At 41.2% G+C, this 20,748-nt stretch overlaps 1 protein-coding gene and 1 long non-coding RNA gene across 4 annotated transcripts in view; both read right to left on the bottom strand.

Annotated features, from left to right (window-relative positions):
• Positions 1-6,232, bottom strand: part of LOC106575672 (BCL-6 corepressor) — a 58,255-nt gene extending 52,023 nt beyond the window's left edge. The window contains exon 1 of one of the 3 annotated variants that reach the window (XM_045699212.1): positions 5,448-6,232. The gene's annotated coding sequence lies outside the window, so the exon portion shown is untranslated. The remainder of the gene's footprint in view (positions 1-5,447) is intronic. The other 2 variants (XM_045699211.1, XM_045699210.1) reach the window with 2 other exon arrangements.
• A 4,702-nt stretch (positions 6,233-10,934) lies between these two features.
• On the bottom strand, positions 10,935-13,134 carry LOC106575663 (uncharacterized). Its single transcript, XR_001321819.2, has 5 exons — positions 12,997-13,134; positions 12,590-12,925; positions 12,308-12,406; positions 12,090-12,165; positions 10,935-11,928 (listed from the first exon to the last, which is right to left on the bottom strand). It is a non-coding gene; the product is annotated as an uncharacterized lncRNA (long non-coding RNA).
• Positions 13,135-20,748: the final 7,614 nt, after the last annotated feature.

The raw sequence follows: 20,748 nt of genomic DNA, 5'->3' as shown, positions 1-20,748 counted from the left end.
GTCGTTGACTTATTTACAATTCAAGGCACACTTAACCAGCATGTCTACTATAGCATGTCTACTATAGCATTCTGCAGCGACACGCCATCCCATCGGGTTTGTGCATAGTGGGACAGGACAATGACCCCACACACCTCCAGGCTGTGTAATGGCTATTTGACCAAGAAGGAGAGTGAAGGAGTGCTGCATCAGATGACCTGGCCTCCACAATCGCCCAACCTCAACACAATTGAGATGATTTGGGATGAGTTGCAGAGTGCAGAGTGAAGGAAAAGAAGCCAACAGCTCAGCATATGTGGGAACTCCTTCAAGATTATTGAAAAGAAGAAGCATTCCAGGTGAAGCTGGTTGAGAGAATGCCAAGATTGTGCAAAGCTGTCATCAAGGCAAAGGGTGGCTACTTTGAAGAATCTCAAAAATAAAATATATTTTGTTTTGTTCAACACTTTTTTGGTTACTACATGATTCCATACTTGTTATTTCATAGTTTTGATGTCTTCACATGTATTCTACAATGTAGAAAATAGTACAAATTAATAAAAACCCTTGAATGATTAGGTGAGTGCAAACTTTTCATGGGTACTATATATATATATATATATATATATATATATATATATATATATATATATACATATATATATATATATATATATATATATATATATATATATATATATATATTAGTGCATATCTAACCATACCTCTTGAGCTGTCTGACTGGTGTTTCTTTTTTTACAGGAAATGAAGCGGGCCCTATTATTGGTGTGACACAAATGTGACACAAATGGCCAGAAATGAACTCATGTTTTTTTATTTAATCCAGTTAAAATGCAAAGTGCCAGCTGAGCCATTTGTTGTTTTGGCCTTGCTTCCATTTATCTTTCACATTTGGAGTCCCTCCACCCCTCTATCTCTATTTTGGCTCCAACTCTCATGACGCTTGAATGCCCTAGCAGCGCCCCAGACAAAGCAGCCTGTAGTCTGGTTTTGTTTCGTGCGACTCGCCCCAGCAGCAGCCTGCCTGTGCTCCTTAACCACAGATATTTGATAAGCCTGTTACGAAACAACTTCCCCCCTTCGTCACACAGAACAGAGGTCTCTCGTGCAATGTTCTTCCCGAAGAGGTTCGCAGCCAAGGGAATTGTCGCACTCACCGCAATGTGAGACAAGCAATTGGTCATTAATATGTCATTTGTCCCTCTGTCTACATTCATTTACATTTCAATATAACATTTATATTTGTGACATTGGCCAATGCACACATTTGTGTGATTGTCTAGGCATACTGCATTATGACAATATAGTATTATAATATGTATTAACATAATCATTAACATAATTAAATTCATTAATACACTTACTAAATAAAATGGATTAGTTGTATTCCGATTGATTAATCATTTTCAGGGAAACGGGCGTGTCCAGACTTCAGATTACAACCATGGCGCGCCATTATTCGAACGAATAAAACCTTGCTGGTCAGAAAAACAAGTCCCCTTATGCGCAATAATTTAATGGTCGTGTTATTTCGTTTCCTGTAGGCAATTCAATGTGAAACCAAACCATTGCGCTCTCCCTCACTCCTTCTGGAAGTTGACGGCTTTGTTTGTTGGTGCATAAAACCAATCCAAAATAATACGGCCCTAAGCCTACCCAAAAAGTAGTTCAAAGGGTTTTACTTAATTTTACAGTTTTTATTGCTTTTTATTGCATTAGGGGATCAGCCTACACAGACACGTTTTGGCTACGACAGTGTCAGGATTTAGGAAAGACGGCAACACCCCTGGCTGCAGGCATGGTGGTGGTTTTACAATGTGGATTCGCCGAACAAATTCATCAATAACGTAAACATGTAGGCTAGACTTTATCCAACGACCTAGGATATTTGTAGGCTATAGGCCTAGGATAAGACGAGCACCCAACAGAGATCATGCGACCTGTACGACATGCCGTCTAATTGCACAGTTTATATTACAGAATCATAGACGTGTCATTCTAAGCACGGCGTGACAAATTCTAAAATCAATGGGTGGCAAGCAGAAACAGCCAGCCAGCCAAACACCATGGAAGTGTCCCTCACTTGACCTAAAACTTGGCTGCTCCAATTCGACGGGCCCCGGGTTCCATTTAAATAAAATACGTGCCCCTAGTGTAAGGTACCTCGGGGCTGTTATCCTTTCTACTTAGGTGCATTCTGGCTGCTGGTGAGAACGACGCGTAAAGAAAACAATGTGTGGGCGTCAGGAGGCGTCCTTTTACGAGAGAGCGCAGAGAACCGTGCACACAGAGCTCCTGCTGCGGCACAAAAGCGCTCTGAAGCGGAGAGAAGAGCTCTCCTGTTTCGGGACCGCCGTCCCTGGGGAGACTCGCCTTGTAGAGGAAAAGCTTCAATCAAACTGTGACATCTCCTGCGGGAGTCGACTAAGCAATTCTCTCTCTACAGCTCACTGCAGTGCCGTGGGTTTATTTTCCTTCACAAGCGTTTCCACTGATTGTGTCAAACTCGGAAAATAGCGGACCTATATCCTATTAATAAATTCGGCATAAGTTATAAGTAGCCTATAGGCCTACAGTCAGAGAAGGGCCTCATTTAGGCCTACATGACAACAACCAGCTAATATTGTGGTAGCAGAAAAAGCTTGACAACCGTGAGTCAATCACGCTTATCTTTGATGCCTTATTACTCTTCCCATTGTTCAAAAGAAAATGCCTAAATAAATGTTTATCTGACGCCGAATGTTCTCTCGGCGGTTGGCCAACGACTTACTATTTCCATATCACATTTCAAGGTGGTGGATGAAGGAAAAAATATCCTCAAAACCACCGTCTCTCTGGACACGACTCGTCTGTCTGTCTGCGTTGAGTGCACAAAGGCTCCAGCAGACCGAGATGGCTGCGCTAAAAATAAACAGCCCGGGTTGCCAGAATGGGGGGCGTAGGCCTTCACCAAATAAATGCAGAATGAGAGTAGGGAGGTCTCTTCTCAGATAAATAATTTTAAAAAAGTATGATTTTGCCAATACCAATTGGTTAGGCAAGCCGTTCTTGTGCCCTGAAATATGTTATTTGAACATAAACACGAGTCTACAGGTACTTGCGTAACTGTGGTAATGCATGTCTTTCAAGATTTATCCAAGTTGTAGACCTAATTGTTCGTGTGTGACAGCATTCATTAGATTTGACTGTCATATGAAATATGCCTAGATAGTTGTCAACAGCATGATAGCCTTCATTTATGCCAAATGCAAACAATGCGGGTAAATTGCGCTCTCACAGCCCCCATACCAAGTTGGTTAAATTAAAATATAAACAAAAAACATTCCTAGTCTTGAAATGCAATCAGTCAGTCTGAAGTTGGTTCTTCAGTAGGCCTATAAAGGACAATCTGTTTTGAATAAGCTCTGTGACAGTAGGTCTATAAAGGACAATCTGTTTTGAATAAGCTCTGTGACAGTAGGTCTATAAAGGACAATCTGTTTTGAATAAGCTCTGTGACAGTAGGTCTATAAAGGACAATCTGTTTTGAATAAGCTCTGTGACAGTAGGTCTATAAAGGACAATCTGTTTTGAATAAGCTCTGTGACAGTAGGTCTATAAAGGACAATCTGTTTTGAATAAGCTCTGTGACAGTAGGTCTATAAAGGACAATCTGTTTTGAATAAGCTCTGTGACAGTAGACCTATAAAGGACAATCTGTTTTGAATAAGCTCTGTGACAGTAGGTCTATAAAGGACAATCTGTTTTGAATAAGCTCTGTGACAGTAGGTCTATAAAGGACAATCTGTTTTGAATAAGCTCTGTGACAGTAGGTTTATAAAGGACAATCTGTTTTGAATAAGCTCTGTGACAGTAGGTCTATAAAGGACAATCTGTTTTGAATAAGCTCTGTAACAGTAGGTCTATAAAGGACAAACTGTTTTGAATAAGCTCTGTGACAGTAGGTCTATAAAGGACAATCTGTTTTGAATAAGCTCTGTAACAGTAGGTCTATAAAGGACAATATTTTTGGAATAAGCTCTGTGACAGTAGCTAAGCTAACCCCTAGGTCTTTGAGCCACATTCAGCTTTCAGTTAGGCTACCAAGTATTCGGAATTCATTTATGGTAGCAAAGTAGGAAACTGACAACAAATGCCAGATAACATTTGTGAAATAAACAGCCTAGGCCTGTATTATATTCCTATGAGCCTAAAGCGCAGTAAGTTGCTTCTCCACTGTGTTCGCTCTGTTCTTGGAGTAAAAGTTTAAAAACAGAAATTGAGGCGTTTTTACGAGTCCAAAAACACTGCACTCCGTTGTTGCGTCTGCGCTTGCTTGTGTCTAGTACTGTATATGCAACGAGTCGAATTCCGTAGCGCAGCCTGTGACCAGAGTCATTTCCCGTCCCCGGGGCGAGGGGAGGACTTTAGTTCGGACTCGTTTAAGTTAAGGCGACAGAACACGTCAAGTTGCCAACATGACAAGAGTATATGGTGTACAAGAAAACAGACCTTGCATCATCCAATGTGGGACAGAAGCCTTAGACACGTTTACGTAGGCTTACATTATCCTGCAGGACACCTACATCCGTCTCAATGCGCTCGATCCCCGTGCCCGTTATAACAATTCATTTTAAGCATGATTGCCGCATTCTATCCATGAAGTCTTTGATAAATGGAAAACCATACAGCCCACCACACCATCATCCACTCGCTGAAATGCGCAGTGAAATTACACAGATGACCTCCACAAGCGTTTATCTGCAAAGTCGTTCCACAAGGTATATGGGATGGTGTCACAAATGGGCGAGGCACTAAATTAAGACTGAATCGTTATTTTTATATATAGAAAAACGCCTATAGGCCGATTCCCACGGAGACTCAACTAATTTGTTTATGCCAGGCCATTCATTTGAAACATGAGAATTAGATTAGCATCAATCGAAATCGCACACGCGCTACACGCTATTTTTTTATTTGACATTTTCCTTTAAATTTAGCTGACTGGCTGAAAAAAAGGTTAGCTGGAAAGTCCCGTGACAACGTTGGATCTCTCATTATGACTTACTAAGAGTTTGGATGAACGATAAAACACGTAGGCTTAATGAACACTAATGAATACATTTCCGTTACCAAATCATCCAATATCACACCATCAATAGGCTACAATTTTTCTATGAAACGGGTGTAGGCTAGACTAGGTTTATACAAAGCCTATGTGAAACATGAATTCTACTAGGTTAACACATACCTCCCAGTACACCAAAACATTGGCAAGCAACTAAATATTCCACTTAAATACGCAGTTCTTTGTAGAAGCCCTTATCAGATGGCCAAGTCTCCATATCGTCAGAGCGACGCCGAACAAGATCGAGTCTTCAGACTGGAGCAAGACAGAAAAGCAAACAAAACGAAACATGGAAAGGAAAACAAAGGCACAAACGTCCACAAAAATTATCTTAGCCTACCTGATAGAAATTCCAGAATAATTTCGATTGTCCTTGGCCAAAACACAAAATGTCCAGTTGGAACTTTTTGGCCGTGTTCTCTAGGCTCCACGAGTCAGTCAAAACGACCCGACGAGAGTTCGTGCGTCGGGGGAAATATCACTTTTGTAATTTAACTTTACAGCAAACAGGGGTGACAATGTTGTGCTTGTTAAATGACATGCAGGTAAGATTAGACTACGAAAACATCCTTAGTCTTTATACATTTCCAGTTGGTAAAAATCCGGGAAAGACGAGTAGGCGACAATCAACGACCACATCCACGGAGTCCCAGTGATAGGCTACGTTTCTGCCCCCCAGTAAATATATCCATTAGTAAAAAGACACTAAGTGAATCGTTGTTGTGAATGTTTCAAGGAGCACAGGTGGCAACAACGGTCGTAGGTCTCAATAAACAATAAACTAATTCAGTCTGGTTATGCATTGCAGCGCCATGTTGAGCTCGCCATACAGCACACACGCCACCTCAAAAATATGGCGAGAATTTCCGTTTTCAACAAATAAAGAATGCTAACAGTGCCCATTTTCTTCAGTGAGAGGCTAGGGTGTTTCTGTCAATGTTCCCATTCGTTTTTATTTCGTCCTATGTTTACTGTTCCGTTTTCTTCCGTATGGCACCATTCAGAGGACTCACAACTACCGCCTCCAGAAGTACAGCGGAGAATGAGTGCCCGCGCCTTGGTTCCAGTCGCAGACTCTACCCAGAAGGCCAATCCGGGAACCGCAATTACCATAAACCTCCAGCACGCTTCGCTCCACCAGTGCTCTCCACAGCGAAAACAAAGGGGGGGAGAGAGAGCGAGCGAAAGACACCGCCAGCGAGCGAGGGAGATACTGAAGGTAAATAGGTTACTGTGCATATTCGTTTTTTTTCTTCCTGGGCAATAGATTATGCTATATGCCTACATTTATTTTTTCCTCTCAGTGTTGGGTATGGCATATTGTCAAGTCTATGTCTCATTCCAGGGATATATAATATTATAACATTTTCTATCCCAATTATACTGTATCATTTCTATACTTCTACCTTGTAGAACGCAACAAACAGAAGACTTCATACTAGAATTTACCCTACACTCTTAGAAAAAAAGGTTCTGGGTAGAACCAAAAAGTGTTCTATGCTTGCTTCATATATGGTACCGCATATCAAATCAAATCACATGTTATTTGTCACACATGGTTAGCAGATGTTAATGCGAGTGTAGCGAAATGCTTGTGCTTCTACTTCTGACCACGCAGCAATATCTAACAAGTAATCTAACCTAACAATTTCACAACAACTACCTTATACACACAAGTGTAAAGGAATGAATAAGAATATGTACATAAAAATATATGAATGAGTGATGGCCGAACGGCATAGGCAAGATGCAGTAGATGGTATAGAGTACAGTATATACATATGAGATGAGTAATGTAGGGTATGTAAACATTATATAAAGTGGCATTGTTTAAAGTGGCTAGTGATACATTTATTACATAAATTTTTCCATTATTAAACTGGCTAGAGTTGAGTCAGTATGTTGGCAGCAGCCACTCAATGTTAGTGATGGCTGTTTAACAGTCTGATGGCCTTGAGATAGAAGTTGTTTTTCAGTCTCTCGGTCCCCGCTTTGATGCACCTGTACTGACCTCGCCTTCTGGATGATAGCGGGGTGAACAGGCAGTGGCTAGGGTGGTTGTTGTCCTTGATTATCTTTTTGGCCTTCCTGTGACATCGGGTGGTGTAGGTGTCCTGGAGAGCAGGTAGTTTCCGTTGATGCGTTGTGCAGACCTCACTACCCTTTGGAGAGCCTTACGGTTATGGGCAGAGCAGTTGCCGTACCAGGCAGTGATACAGCCCGACAGGATGCTCTCGATTGTGCACCTGTAAAAGTTTGTGAGTGATTTTGGTGACAAGCCGAATTTCTTCAGCCTCCTGAGGTTGAAGAGGCGCACGTTTAAATGTTTTACTCACGTTGGAAGTTGTTTAGTCCGATGGGAGCATGGTTCTATGGTTATGGTTCTATATAGAACCCGAAATTGGTTCCATATAGAACAGTATATGAAACCCAATGGTTCTATATTACCCAATTTTGGTTCAGGAAGAAGAACCCTACAAAAGGGTTTTATATAGAACCTTTAGGGGTGCCATATATGAAACAAGAAATATAACCCTTTTTGGTTCAATCCAGAACCTTTTATTTCTAAGAGTGTAGGGTCAATTCGAGTGTGAAGTCTTCTGTTTGTTTCTTTCTTCAAAGTAGAAGTATACAGTATACAGTATAATTGGGATAGAAAATGTTATAATATTATCTATCCCTGGAATCATTGGGACATAGTCTGGACAATATGCCATACCCAACACTGACAGCAAAACATATATTTAGGCATATCGCATAATCTATTGGCCAGGCCTATAACCACAGATCTAGGATCACCTGACCCCAAATCAATCCTAAATCTAAGGAATAGAATAAAATAGAATATAATGGAAACAGACTAGAGAGATATACAATACTTGGCGCTGTATCATGAGAAAAACGACCTATTTCGTTTAGAACTGTGCAAAAGGAAGCATCATAATAGCTCAAACCGGGTCCGCGTAATTGGATTGCCGTTATTAATGACAGACAACTCTCCCCCTACAGTCCCATGGGAACTAACCCGTGGGGTTATGCCGCTTCATTGCGCTCTGCATCGCGGTGGATTTCACATGAGCACGATGAATTCACACACAGTAAAGGCATTACATGCGATCGATACGCAGTGGGGAAACGGTTGTTGAATAGATAACGGTTCCTTTCATTTCTAAAATAAAGTTTTTTCTACCGTCACATAGGCCTATGAAGTTAAATCCAAACGTGTCAAATGTTATTAGATTAAATTGTTGACTATAATGAAGTACCTGGAGATTGGACATGTTTAATTTATTCTGAGAATTTACACACCGATGATGAGATGGGCGCGATCCGTGAACGGGGTGAGTGTCGAAAAAAGGGGTGAGGAAAAAAAGTTGGCAAAGCCCTTGTCAGCAATACTCAGCAATACTCAGCATCAAAGCCAAACTTGCTATTGACAGTGAGTGCATTTGTAGATTGCTTGTGAACATGCCCTCTAGACATTTTATGGCACATAGGCTACAGGTATGGAACTATATGGCACTGCCAGTGCGCTCCACACAAGGTCGCTTGCTCAAGTTCCGTTAAAGCCGTTTCCCCTCCGGTACTGTAGGTTTAGGCCTATGGAATTTATATATCACGCCAGAAAAACGGTGGTGTAATGGGTTGTGTTGCTTTTACATACTAAGTCGAGGCTGTGTATCTTATTTGTCAGTGCATTTGTGATGGCCTACGCATTAAGATTCGTGCGTCATTATCCTAATGGTTTGTGTCAGACGCTTGTTGATTCTTTCCAATCAACACCTAATGAAGGAACCTGTAGGCTATCCGTGTATTTAGCCCTGGTTACATGTATGTCTACACGTGTGAGCGCTATCAAAATGTAATATTCCCTTTTTATCAGCTGGTGCTCCCTAAAACACTGAGATGACACTGGACCAACATCAAGCGCATGGTCGTGGTAATGGCTTTGGCACTTCGAGACAGATGGACGCCTTGCAATGGAAAACCGGTCGCAACCCAACACCAGGTTCAAGCGAGCCCGTAATGGTGCAAACCATCCGTGATGGTGCATTACTGCCACCGTTTGGACAGTTGTGTTCATTAAGACTTGGCACACGAAGAAAATAGCGCAACACCTTAGTCTTTTACCGGTGTAGTAGCACTGTTATTACACCGTATCAACATTGTATAAACACTTGCCCCCAATCCCCCCTTCCCCAAAACACGTGTAAATATTGGACTATAAAGTGTGCCTTCCTGTATTATACTGATGCTACGATGTTTATTCTATTCAACTGAGCCATTTACTTCATGTTGTTATTCTTGTATTTTCTTATTTCTTATTGTTTTGCATTGTCGAGAAGGAACCTGCAAGTAATCATTTTGTTGGACAGTGTATACTATGTGTATCTGTACACAAGTCTAATAAAACTTGAAACAAGTGGCCTAACTGGCCCCTTAATCATAAAGTGTCTTAGTGCTGATCTATGATCAGTTTTAGCCTTTGGGTGATAATGAACAAGATCACATGGACAGGGAGGACCTGATCCTAGATCAGCACTCTTGCTCTGAGATGCTTTATGAATATGGCTCCTGGAGAGCAGTGGAAAGGGAGAACCCCCAAAGACCCAAGACAGTGACTGAGGAGAAGATGTCACAGGGGGTATTTGGATGAAGCCCAGTAGAGTCCCTGTAGATAGATAGAGCCATTTTCCTGATGCGTAGAAACTAGTCTGAAACCTATCCCTAGGCAACACAATGGTGTGGTTTCAATTAAGGACTCTTTTGGCATAGAGGAAATACGTAGTTCCTCTTTCCCAAAAACGTCCATCGTTGAAACCAGACCCTAGTCACTGTGTTACATAGGGTCAGTTTTCAAGACTATGTAGACCCCATAGCACCAGGCAGTGTCACACCTTACCCTGCCATAACACTGGCTAACTGAAGTGTCATCAACGACAGACCATTTGAAGAGTTTTATGGTGGTGGGGGTCAATTCCATTTTAATTCCAGGCAATTCCAATTCCAAATTTTCCTAATTGAAAAGCATAGAAGATAATTGGAATTTCAGTGCACTTCCTGAATTGACTGGAATTTAAATGGAATTGACCCCAACCCTGGTGAATATTGTGTGATTGGTCCAAAAGCTACGGCTAAATCATTCTGCATGATTTACTCTACACATTTAATAGTGTTCATATCTACAAGGTAGGCCTGTGTTTCTTTGAGTTTAAGACCATGTTGTTAGGAAATCATTTATTATGAAAGTGTATTGCAACAGACAACCGACTAATTCTTTCACAAACATCACTGGAACAAATACTGTTATTAAACCACTGTCACGCCCTGACCATAGAGAGCCCTTGGTTCTCTATGGTGTAGTAGGTCAGGGCGTGACTAGGGGGTGATCTAGTATATCTATTTCTATGTTGGTGCTAATATGGTTCCCAATTAGAGGCAGCTGATTATCGTTGCCTCTGATTGGGGATCATATTTAGGTAGCTATTTCCCCACTTGTGTTTTGTGGGATATTGATTGTTTGTTAGTGTGTTTGGGCACTACGTCCTCACGGTCTTTGTAAGTTTTGTTATTTTATTGTTAGTTTCACTTAAATAAATATGTGGAACTATACTAACGCTGCGCCTTGGTCCGCTCATTTCCAAGATCGTGACAACCACAGCCTGTGACCATTTACATGAGCTATGTGTGTGGTGGTGTGGTGTGTTACTTTCCACTGTGGAATATCTTTCTGACAACTGCTGCTCTACTTTACCTTCAACTGAGTGGGCCATGATTTATACCTGTCATAACTACAGCCGTGTTGAAGAGACCAAACTGCAGCAGGTGAAATGTAGATACTCATCTTTTTAATATATAAGAGCAAAGTATCCACGGGAAAAACAAACAAAACCGGCTAACAGGCTACGTACATACTAAAGACTAGCAGTGTTAGCACAACCACCCACAACCCCAAGTGACAAACATACTCCTAATTATATGACTCCCAATCAGGAACAACGATAACCAGACGATAACCCACATAGAAATACAACACCCAGAACACACATACACAGACATACTCTGCCACGTCCTGACCAAAACTACACAACAACACCCTCTGCTGGTCAGGATGTGACAATACCTTTCTTTTTTTGCTGTGATCCTTACTGCAATTTCATTGGCAATTTCCACAGAAGTCACAGCTTTAGAACAAAAAGGAAGTTAAGCAGCTGATTACTGTAATCATGACATTTTACTAGAAGATAGTTACACTAATGGATTGACCGTTCATGTATACAATAACACGTTCAGCGTTTCCCAAACTCAGGACCCCAAGGGGTGCATGTTTTGGTTTTTGCCCTAACACTGCACAGCTGATTCAAATGTTCAAATATTGATAATTAGTTAATTAGTTGATTATTTGAATCAGCTGTGTAGTGCTAGGGCAAAAACCAAAACGTGCACCCTTTGGGGTCCAGAGGACCGAGTTTGTGAAACACTGCAGTAGACCTACATCATGCGTGTATTTTAGTGCAAATAAATGTCAAAGTGGGGGGAAGTAAAGAAACACGTATTTATTAATTACTGACTAGCGGTAGAAAGGGGTGGATACAGGCATATTCACAAGCATATTCACAAGAGTATTTTAGTCATCGTTCACTGTAACATTGTCACATGACTTGTATCATTCTACAGGAAGTGATTCTAAGAATATACCTATTGCAGAAGTTGTTAGTTTGCGCCTGTGGATATATGCACTATACTGCAATTGTAATAATTATTGATACAAGTTCAGGATGGAATCTTCTTGGTGGTGCTGGGATCTGTGTCACTGATTTCTGGAAAAACAATGCAATTCATCTTTTAGAAAGACCATACATACAGTCAAAGTTACGTCATGATATGTTGTATGCTTTTCAGTATTTGATACTGTTAAGTCTAATCAAATGGTGAGGAAGAATTCTGCAACTGTTCAGGTTGTGTACATAAAGTCTCTTACCTCTGGTCTGCATCTTGAGGAGGTCTTAGTTAAATAAGACAGTTTCTGTTCTGACATGCCAAGGCCACGATATGTACTGAAATATAAACCAACAACATAGGATATGTCAATATCAACATTATCAACAAGCAACACTGGCTACTCAGCAAACAACCTTTAAATGTTAACGATTTCAAACTTTTACATTTTGATATTATCTAGTATTTCCATTTACACACCCAGGATCATAACGATCAGAATAATATTCAGAACACTGTAAATGGACAGAAGACAGTTCTCCCATGATGACCTACAGTTGGACTGCTGGCTTGGATAGTCTGTGGAAGAAAATATAAATAACACACAGCCAATGTAAAATGTCCTGAGTTATTCTAAACCACATCTAAAACTGAAAAACAGTATTTTCCATTATTGGGAACATACCCAAAAGGTAGCTCATATGTATACCATACATATCTGTACACCATACATATTCATAATTGAATGAAATGTGCACTTACCAGTGGTCATGAGTCTGGTGCCATTGCTAAATAGGAGACTCTGCTCTTCCTTCTTTGCACAGTAGAACACTCCACAATCATCTACTGTTACATTCTGTATGAACAATCTATTTCCTGTTTCTAATGAATATTTCTGTCTATAATTCTTATTGTAGTAAAAAGCAGCAGGACTACTATTAGAGAAAGAGCGGAGTATGGCCAGTGGAGGCTGTGGGTGGTGCTGAATGTACCAGTATGCACTTTCTATTTTAAGAGAACAGTTTATGATTGTATTCTGTCCTAGTTCCACCAGTGTCTCTGTCAAGCCATCAGCTCCTAGACAGCATATAATGAGACCTAGAAACAAACAGGTAATTACACATTTGACTCGTAAGTTATTAATTGTAGTAACAAAATAATTGTCTTACACAGCAAATGTCCCACAACTCTCAGCATTGTCTCAAATTTGTGTTGGTGATTGGGTTGTTGTTCTGCTTGTGTAGCAATTGCCTGTTTGAGTGTTCTTTGCTGCTGTACAGACAAACCACAATGTTGTTTTATAGGGTGCTAGAGGTCAGACCAATCATAGTCAAGTCAACTTGACTTTGCCTTATATAGGCATACTCCTTGTAGGCATGCAATATTTACTATCACAAGTTTGAAATTCAATCAAATAATTTTAATTCAAGTCCTGAATTTAATAGCAATATATTTCATTGACCCCACCACCACCACAACCACCACCTTCAAACAGTAGCCATGTCTAGATTGTCAGTTAACTTTCAACTTCAACTTACATTACTAGTGGATCACCGTACAAGACACTACAGGTAGTCATAGTTCACTTCAATCTGTCTGATCCGTCATGACATCTCACGTCAGAGCCAGGTCGAGTCAGTGTATGTGTCATTTTGAATATTTCACTTTTTTGATTTACATTGACTGTGTCAAGTGAGAATGTGTATTTAATATGTCTGGAGTAGATTGACCTCAAGAAACACATGTAAGAAGGGGTGTGTTATAATGAGGCTCTGTTGGCTGTCAGGGACAAAGTGGAGTTTTTGTTATTTCTTCTGCACTCCTCTTCTGCTCATCCCTCAACCGATTTCAGTGCAGCCGTAATCAACACATCTGACAAAAGAGGATATGGTGATTGGCGTCAACTTGTGAAATGATCACATTCTCATTCTGCAGAAAGTTAAAAATAAGGTGTTATTTTTTCTGTTGTCAATACAGCACTAATGTCAGAGGAAGGCTCAAAACATCACTGGGGCCAAGCTTCCTGCCATCCAGGACCTATATACTAGGCTGTGTCAGAGGAAGGACCAATACATCACTGGGGCAAAGCTTCCTGCCATCCATGACCTATATACTAGGCTGTGTCAGAGGAAGGAAAGCCGCACACTCTAAGAGCTCAGATGCAAAAATTGAATAACCAACGTTTCGACAGCGAAGCTGTCTTCATCAGGGTATGTGTACATCAGGGTATGTGTACATCAGCTTACCCTGATGAAGACAGCTTCGCTGTCGAAACGTTGGTTATTCAATTTTTGCATCTGAGCTCTTAGAGTGTGCGGCTTTCCTTTATTTTCTAGTGTTCTACTCCGCTAGCCAGCACCTCGCCTTTAAAGGTGTGCGTTTCTTTTTTCTAGATTGTGTCAGAGGAAGGACCAATACATCACTGGGGCAAAGCTTCCTGCCATCCATGACCTATATACTAGGCTGTGTCAGAGGAAGGCCCAAAACATCACTGGGGCCAAGCTTCCTGCAATCCAGAACCTATATACTTGGCGGTGTCAGAGGAAGGCCCAATACATCACTGGGGCCAAGCTTCCTACCATCCAGGACCTATATACTAGGCGGTGTCAGAGGAAGGCCCAAAACATCACTGGGGCCAAGCTTCCTGCAATCCAGGACCTATATACTAGGCTGTATCATAGGAAGGCCCAATACATCACTGGGGCCAAGCTTCCTGCCATCCAGGACATATATACGCTGTGGTGTCAGAAGAATGCCCAAAACATCGCTGGGGCCAGGCTTCCTACCATCCAGGACCTATATACTATGCGGTGTCAGAGGAAGGCCCAAAAAAGTCAAAGACTGTTCTCTCTGCTACCGCACGGCAAGCGGTATTGGAGCCCAAGTCTATGTCCTAAAGGCTCCTGAACAGCATCTACCCCCAAGCCATGAGACTGCTGAACAATTAATCAAATGGCCACCTGGACTATTTACATTCGCACAAAAAGGGCTTCACAGGCAAGGATATTGCTGCCAGTAAGATTGCACCTAAATCAACCATTTATCGGATCATCAAGAACTTCAAGGAGAGCGGTTCAATTGTTGTAAAGAAGGCTTCAGGGCGCCCCAGAAAGTCCAGCTAGCGCCAGGACCATCTCCTAAAGTTGATTCAGCTGCGGGATCGGGGCACCACCAGTACAGAGCTTGCTCAGGAATGGCAGCAGGCAGGTGTGAGTGCATCTGCACGCACAGTGAGGCGAAGACTTTTGGAGGATGCCTGGTGTCAAGAAGGGCAGCAAAGAAGCCACTTCTCTCCAGGAAAAACATCAGGGACAGACTGATATTCTGCAAAAGGTACAGGGATTGGACTGCTGAGGACTGGGGTAAAGTCATTTTCTCTGATGAATCCCCTTTCCGATTGTTTGGGGCATCCGGAAAAAAGCTTGTCCGGAGAAGACAAGGTGAGTGCTACCATCAGTCCTGTGTGATGCCAACAGTAAAGCATCCTGAGACCATTCAGGTGTGGGGTTGCTTCTCAGCCAAGGAAGTGGGCTCACTCACAATTTTGCCTAAGAACAGCCATGAATAAAGAATGGTACCAACACATCCTCCGAAAGCAACTTCTCCTTACCATCCAGGAACAGTTTGGTGATGAACAATGCCTTTTCCAGCATGATGGAGCACCTTGCCATAAGGCAAAAGTGATAACTAAGTGGCTCGGGGAACAAAACATCGATATTTTGGGTCCATGGCCAGGAAACTCCCCAGACCTTAATCCCATTGAGAATTTGTGGTCAATCCTCAAGAGGCGGGTGGACAAACAAAAACCCAGAAATTCTAACAAACTCCAAGCATTGATTATGCAAGAATGGGCTGCCATCAGTCAGGATGTGGCCAAGAAGTTAATTGACAGCATGCCAGGGCGGATTGCGGAGGCCTTGAAAAAGAAGGGTCAACACTGCAAATATTGACTCTTTGCATCAACTTCATGTAATTGTCAATAAAAGCCTTTGACACTTCTGAAATGCTTGTAATTATACTTCAGTATTCCATAATAACATCTGACAAAAATATCTAAAGACACTGAAGCAGCAAACTTTGTGGAAATTAATATTTGTGTCATTCTCAGAACTTTTGGCCACGACTGTACACCTATTGTATTCGGCACATGTGACAAAAAACCAAGGTTATTGTAATAAACTGAACAAAAACGAAAAACAAATGGGATTTTCGAGGTTCTGAATCTGGCGGGTGTAAGGCTACCCCCCAAGTTCCTCTTATCAACTGTATGCAAGAGGGTTCAAGTACCTCTTATCAACTGTATGCAAGAGGGTTCATGGTCTCTGGAATTCAGCCTTCTCTTTGTTGATCTCACCATCCCCCGATTCTGTCACACCTCTGGTTAGAAGAAGTTCTGTTTTTACATCCTGTAGGTCTTTTGTGAATTTTTATTAGGATCCCCATTAGCTAACGCTGTAACGTTAGCTAATCTTCCTGGGGTCCAACACCAATTAATAAGACATTACAAACAATTACAAATTAAGACTTTACAAACATTTAACAAGTAGACAATAGAGACAATTAAAATACCTGACAGGAAACATATTAAACATTCAGTTGATGCTTTCTATTTCCTGTCGAGTCATGGTCTATGGCGTTGGAGTTCTTTTATTTTCTTTCCTTGAAGGTGGATTTACATTTTGCCTGAGATATATGGATTGGTAAAGAGTTCCATTTAGCTATGGCTCTATATAAAACTGTAGATTTAAGGCGATTTGTCCTTAGCTTGGGTTGTCTTAGATGTCCTGAATTTGCCTGTCTGGTTTGGAGGTTATGCATGTTGCTACTATGTATTAACTGGCCTGAAAAATACTTGGTCTATATATATATATATAAATATTCCTGATTAAGAAAATCAGAAGACTGGATAGTAATTTGTTTTCAACGTGAAGCCATGAGAGAGTCTGATGCATTTGAATAATATTCATACGGATAGAGAAATGAATGGCTAATAGTTTCCAAATGCGCTCTCCAAGGCATGATCAGAAAGGGAGTGCCAATCTGATTGTTAGTTAACTCAATAGTAATGCTATTGGTCAACAACTCAGATTGGGAATCTAAACATGGTTAAATGGTTATAAAAGGGTCTTAGATTCATTGTCTCTTTCTGTTTGTTCCTGACCAGCTGTGGTGAGATACTCTCTTTTTGTCTTTCAGGCTATGACCTCTCTTTCACTCCCTCTCTGATCTTGCCTTGTACAGTCCATTCTGAAAGTATTCAGACCCCTTGACTTTTTCCACATTTTGTTACGTTACAGTCTTATTCTAAAATTGATTTAATTGATTTTTTAAATTGATTTTTTCCTCATCAACCTACACAATACCCCATAATGACAAAGCAAAAACATGTTTTTAGAAATTTTTGCAAACGTATTACAAATAAAAAACAGAAATACCTTATTTACATAAGTATTCAGACCCTTTGCTATGGGACTCGAAATTGAGCTCAGATATTTGTATATGTTTAATTAGCTGCTGCCAAAAATTTAGACTGGTGCATCCTGTTTCCATTGATCATCCTTGAGATGTTTCTACAACTTGATTGGAGTCCACCTGTGGTAAATTCAATTGGATATGATTTGGAAAGGCACACACCTGTCTATATAAGATCCCGCAGTTGACAGTGCATGTCAGAGTAAAAACCAAGTTATGAGGTCGAAGGAATTGTCCGTAGAGCTCTGAGACAGGATTGTGTCAAGGCACAGATCTGGGAAAGGGTACCAAAACATTTCTGCAGCATTGAAGGTCCCCAAGAACACAGTTGCCTCTGTCATTCTTAAATGGAAGAAGTTTGGAACCACCAAGACTCTTCTTAGAGCTGGCCGCCCGGCCAAACTGAGCAATCTGGGGAGAAGGGCCTTGGTCAGGGAGGTGACCAAGAACCCGATGGTCACTCTGATAGAGCCCCAGAGTTCCTCTGTGGAGATGGACTAACCTTCCAGAAGGACAGTCATCTCTGCAGCACTCCACCAATCAGCCCTTTATGGTAGAGTGGCCAGACGGAAGCCACTCCTCAGTAAAAGGCTCATGACAGCCCGCTTGGAGTTAGTCAAAAGGCACCTAAATGACTCTCAGACCATGAGAAACAAGACTCTCTGGTCTGATGAAACCAAGATTGAACTCTTTGGCCTGAATGACAAGCGTCACGTCTGGAGGAAACATGGTACCATCTCTATGGTGAAGCATGGTGGTGGCAGCATCATGCTGTGGGGATGTTTTTCAGCGGCAGGGACTGGGAGAATAGTTAGGATCAGGATCGAGTGAAAGATGAATGGAGCAAAGTACAGAGAGATCCTTGATGAAAACCTGCTCCAGTGTGCTCAGGACCTCAGACTGGGGCAAAGGTTTACCTTCCAACAGGACAAAGACCCTAAGCGCACAGCCAAGACAACGCAGAAGTGGTTTCGGGACAAGTCGGCCTCCTGAGTGCCGCAGTGGTCTAAGGCACTGCATCTCAGTGCTAGAATGTCACTACAGACCCTGGTTCGATCCCAGACTCTATCACAACCGGCCGTGATTGGGAGTCCCGTAGGGCGGCGCACAATTGACCCAGCTTTGTCCGGGTTAGGGGAGGGTTTGGCCGGGGTAGGCCACCATTGTAAAATAAGAATTTGTTCTTATCTGACTTGCCTAGTTAAATAAAGGTTAAATAAATGTTTTTTTTAAAGTATCTGAATGTCCTTGATTGGCCCAGCAAGAGCCCGGACTTGAACCCGGTCGAACATCTCTGGAGAGACATGAAAATAGCTGTGCAGGGACACTCCCCATCTAACCTGACAGAGCTTGAGATGATCTGCAGAGAAGAATGGGAGAAACTCCCCAATACAGGTGTACCAAGCTTGTAGCTTCATACCCAAGAGGACACGAGGCTATAATCGCTGCCAAAGATGCTTCAACAAAGTACTGAATAAAAGGTCTGATTACTTCTGTAAGTGGAATTTCAATTATTATTTTTTTAAATACATTTGCTACAATTTCTAAAAACCTTTTTTTCTTTGTCATTATGGGGTATTGTGTGTAAATTGATGAGGGAAATAAAAAAACAATTTAATCAAACAAAGAACTTTCTTCTGAAACTCGTTAGTCTATTCTTGTTCTGAGAAATGAAGGCTATTCCATGCGAGAAATTGCCAAGAAACTGAAGATTTCGTACAATGATCCTCTTAAGTATCGGCCCCTTTAAAAAAAAAAAGTAGCCTAAAATGACATACCCAAATCTAACTTCCTGTAGCTCAGGCCCTGAAGCAAGGATATGCATATTCTTGGTACCATTTGAAAGGAAACACTTTGAAGTTTGTGGAAATATGAAATGAATGTAGGAGAATATAACACATTATATCTGGTAAAAGATAATACAAAGGAAAAAATAAACCTTTTTTTGTATTTTGTTTTTGTACCATCATCTTTGAAATGCAAGAGAAAGGCCATAATTTATTATTCCAGCCCAGGTGCAATTTAGATTTTGGCCACTAGATGGCAGCAGTGTTTGTGCAAATTCTCAGGCTGGTCCAATGAACCATTGTATTTCAGTTCAAAATTTTGTATCAAGACTGCCCAAATGGCCTAATTTGTTTATAACTTTTCATGTTCAAAACCGTGCACTCTCCTCAAACAATAGCATGGTATTCTTTCACTGTAATAGCTACTGTAAATTGGACAGTGCATTTAGATTAACAAGAATTTAATCTTTCTGCCAATATCAGATATGTCTATGTCCTGGGAAATGTTCTTGTTACTTACAACCTCAATCCTCAATCAACAATCCTGAAGAAGTTTTAAGTTCAGCTTTTTTGTCTTTTACTTTCTGTTTTGTACACAAGCTTCAAACAGCTGAAAACACAATATTTTTGGTTATTGAAAATATATTTCACAGCGGTTTAGATGGTACAATGATTCTCTACATTCTCTATGCTTGTTTTGTCACATAAACTGAAATTAGGGGAACTACTCGAATTTTAGCAACCAGGAAATGGCGGAGTGATTTCTTCATAGTGCACCTTTAAGATTTATTTATAATTTGAACCTAACCAAACCTCTGTTCTGTCAAATGAGTTGTATGGGTTCCTCTAGTGGCCAAAAGCCTTTTTGATTGAGTCGACTTCCAACTTCATTGGCTGGTCCCTCCTGGTGGCCCAGTTGGCATGACCTGATGACTCGGTTGGAGTCGTGACAGCCAGGTCATCAGGAGGGATAAGCCAATAGATTTTACTTGTGAAGGAGAAAATGTACAATTTCAAGATGGAGATGGCCTCAATGGCACTGCTCATGCTCTCACAGACGCCATCATTACACAGATACAGAGATGTTATGTCTGTCCAAGTCTATTGTCCTGGCCCATCACCTTATGTAGTACTGCCCCCCAGTGGCAAGAAGTGACACCCCCGCAAAAAACTATAAGCCAACAATGCATAAAGGTCTCCAAGCCTCCCACAAATAGGCTACTTTCTGTCCTCAACACTAACAACGAAACTAAATAGTATAAAAACGAAATATAAATGTTTTTATCAAACTAAATACAAACTAGTGAATCGAGTCTGAAAACTAACAAACTAATCTGAATTTCATCAAAATACAGATAATATAAATAATAACTAATATTAAGTCACAAAACAATAATAACCTTGACGTCAACGCTATTGGTGGTGGTACCAACTGTATCACGTCATACTGAAAAACTATGTGGATATGAGTGAAAACCTCTATCATAAAGACCAAATATTGAGTTCCACCCCCTTTTGCCCTCAGAACAGCCTCAATTCGTTGGGGCATGGACTCTACAAGGTGTCTTAAGCGTTCCACAGGGATGCTGGCTCATATTGACTCCAATGCTTCTCACAGTTGTGTCAAGTTGGCAGGATGTCCTTTGGGTGGTGAACCATTCT

Source organism: Salmo salar, chromosome ssa17 (assembly GCF_905237065.1).
Source record: "Salmo salar chromosome ssa17, Ssal_v3.1, whole genome shotgun sequence".
NCBI lineage: Eukaryota > Metazoa > Chordata > Actinopteri > Salmoniformes > Salmonidae > Salmo > Salmo salar.
This window is presented reverse-complemented; position numbering and strand designations above follow the sequence as displayed.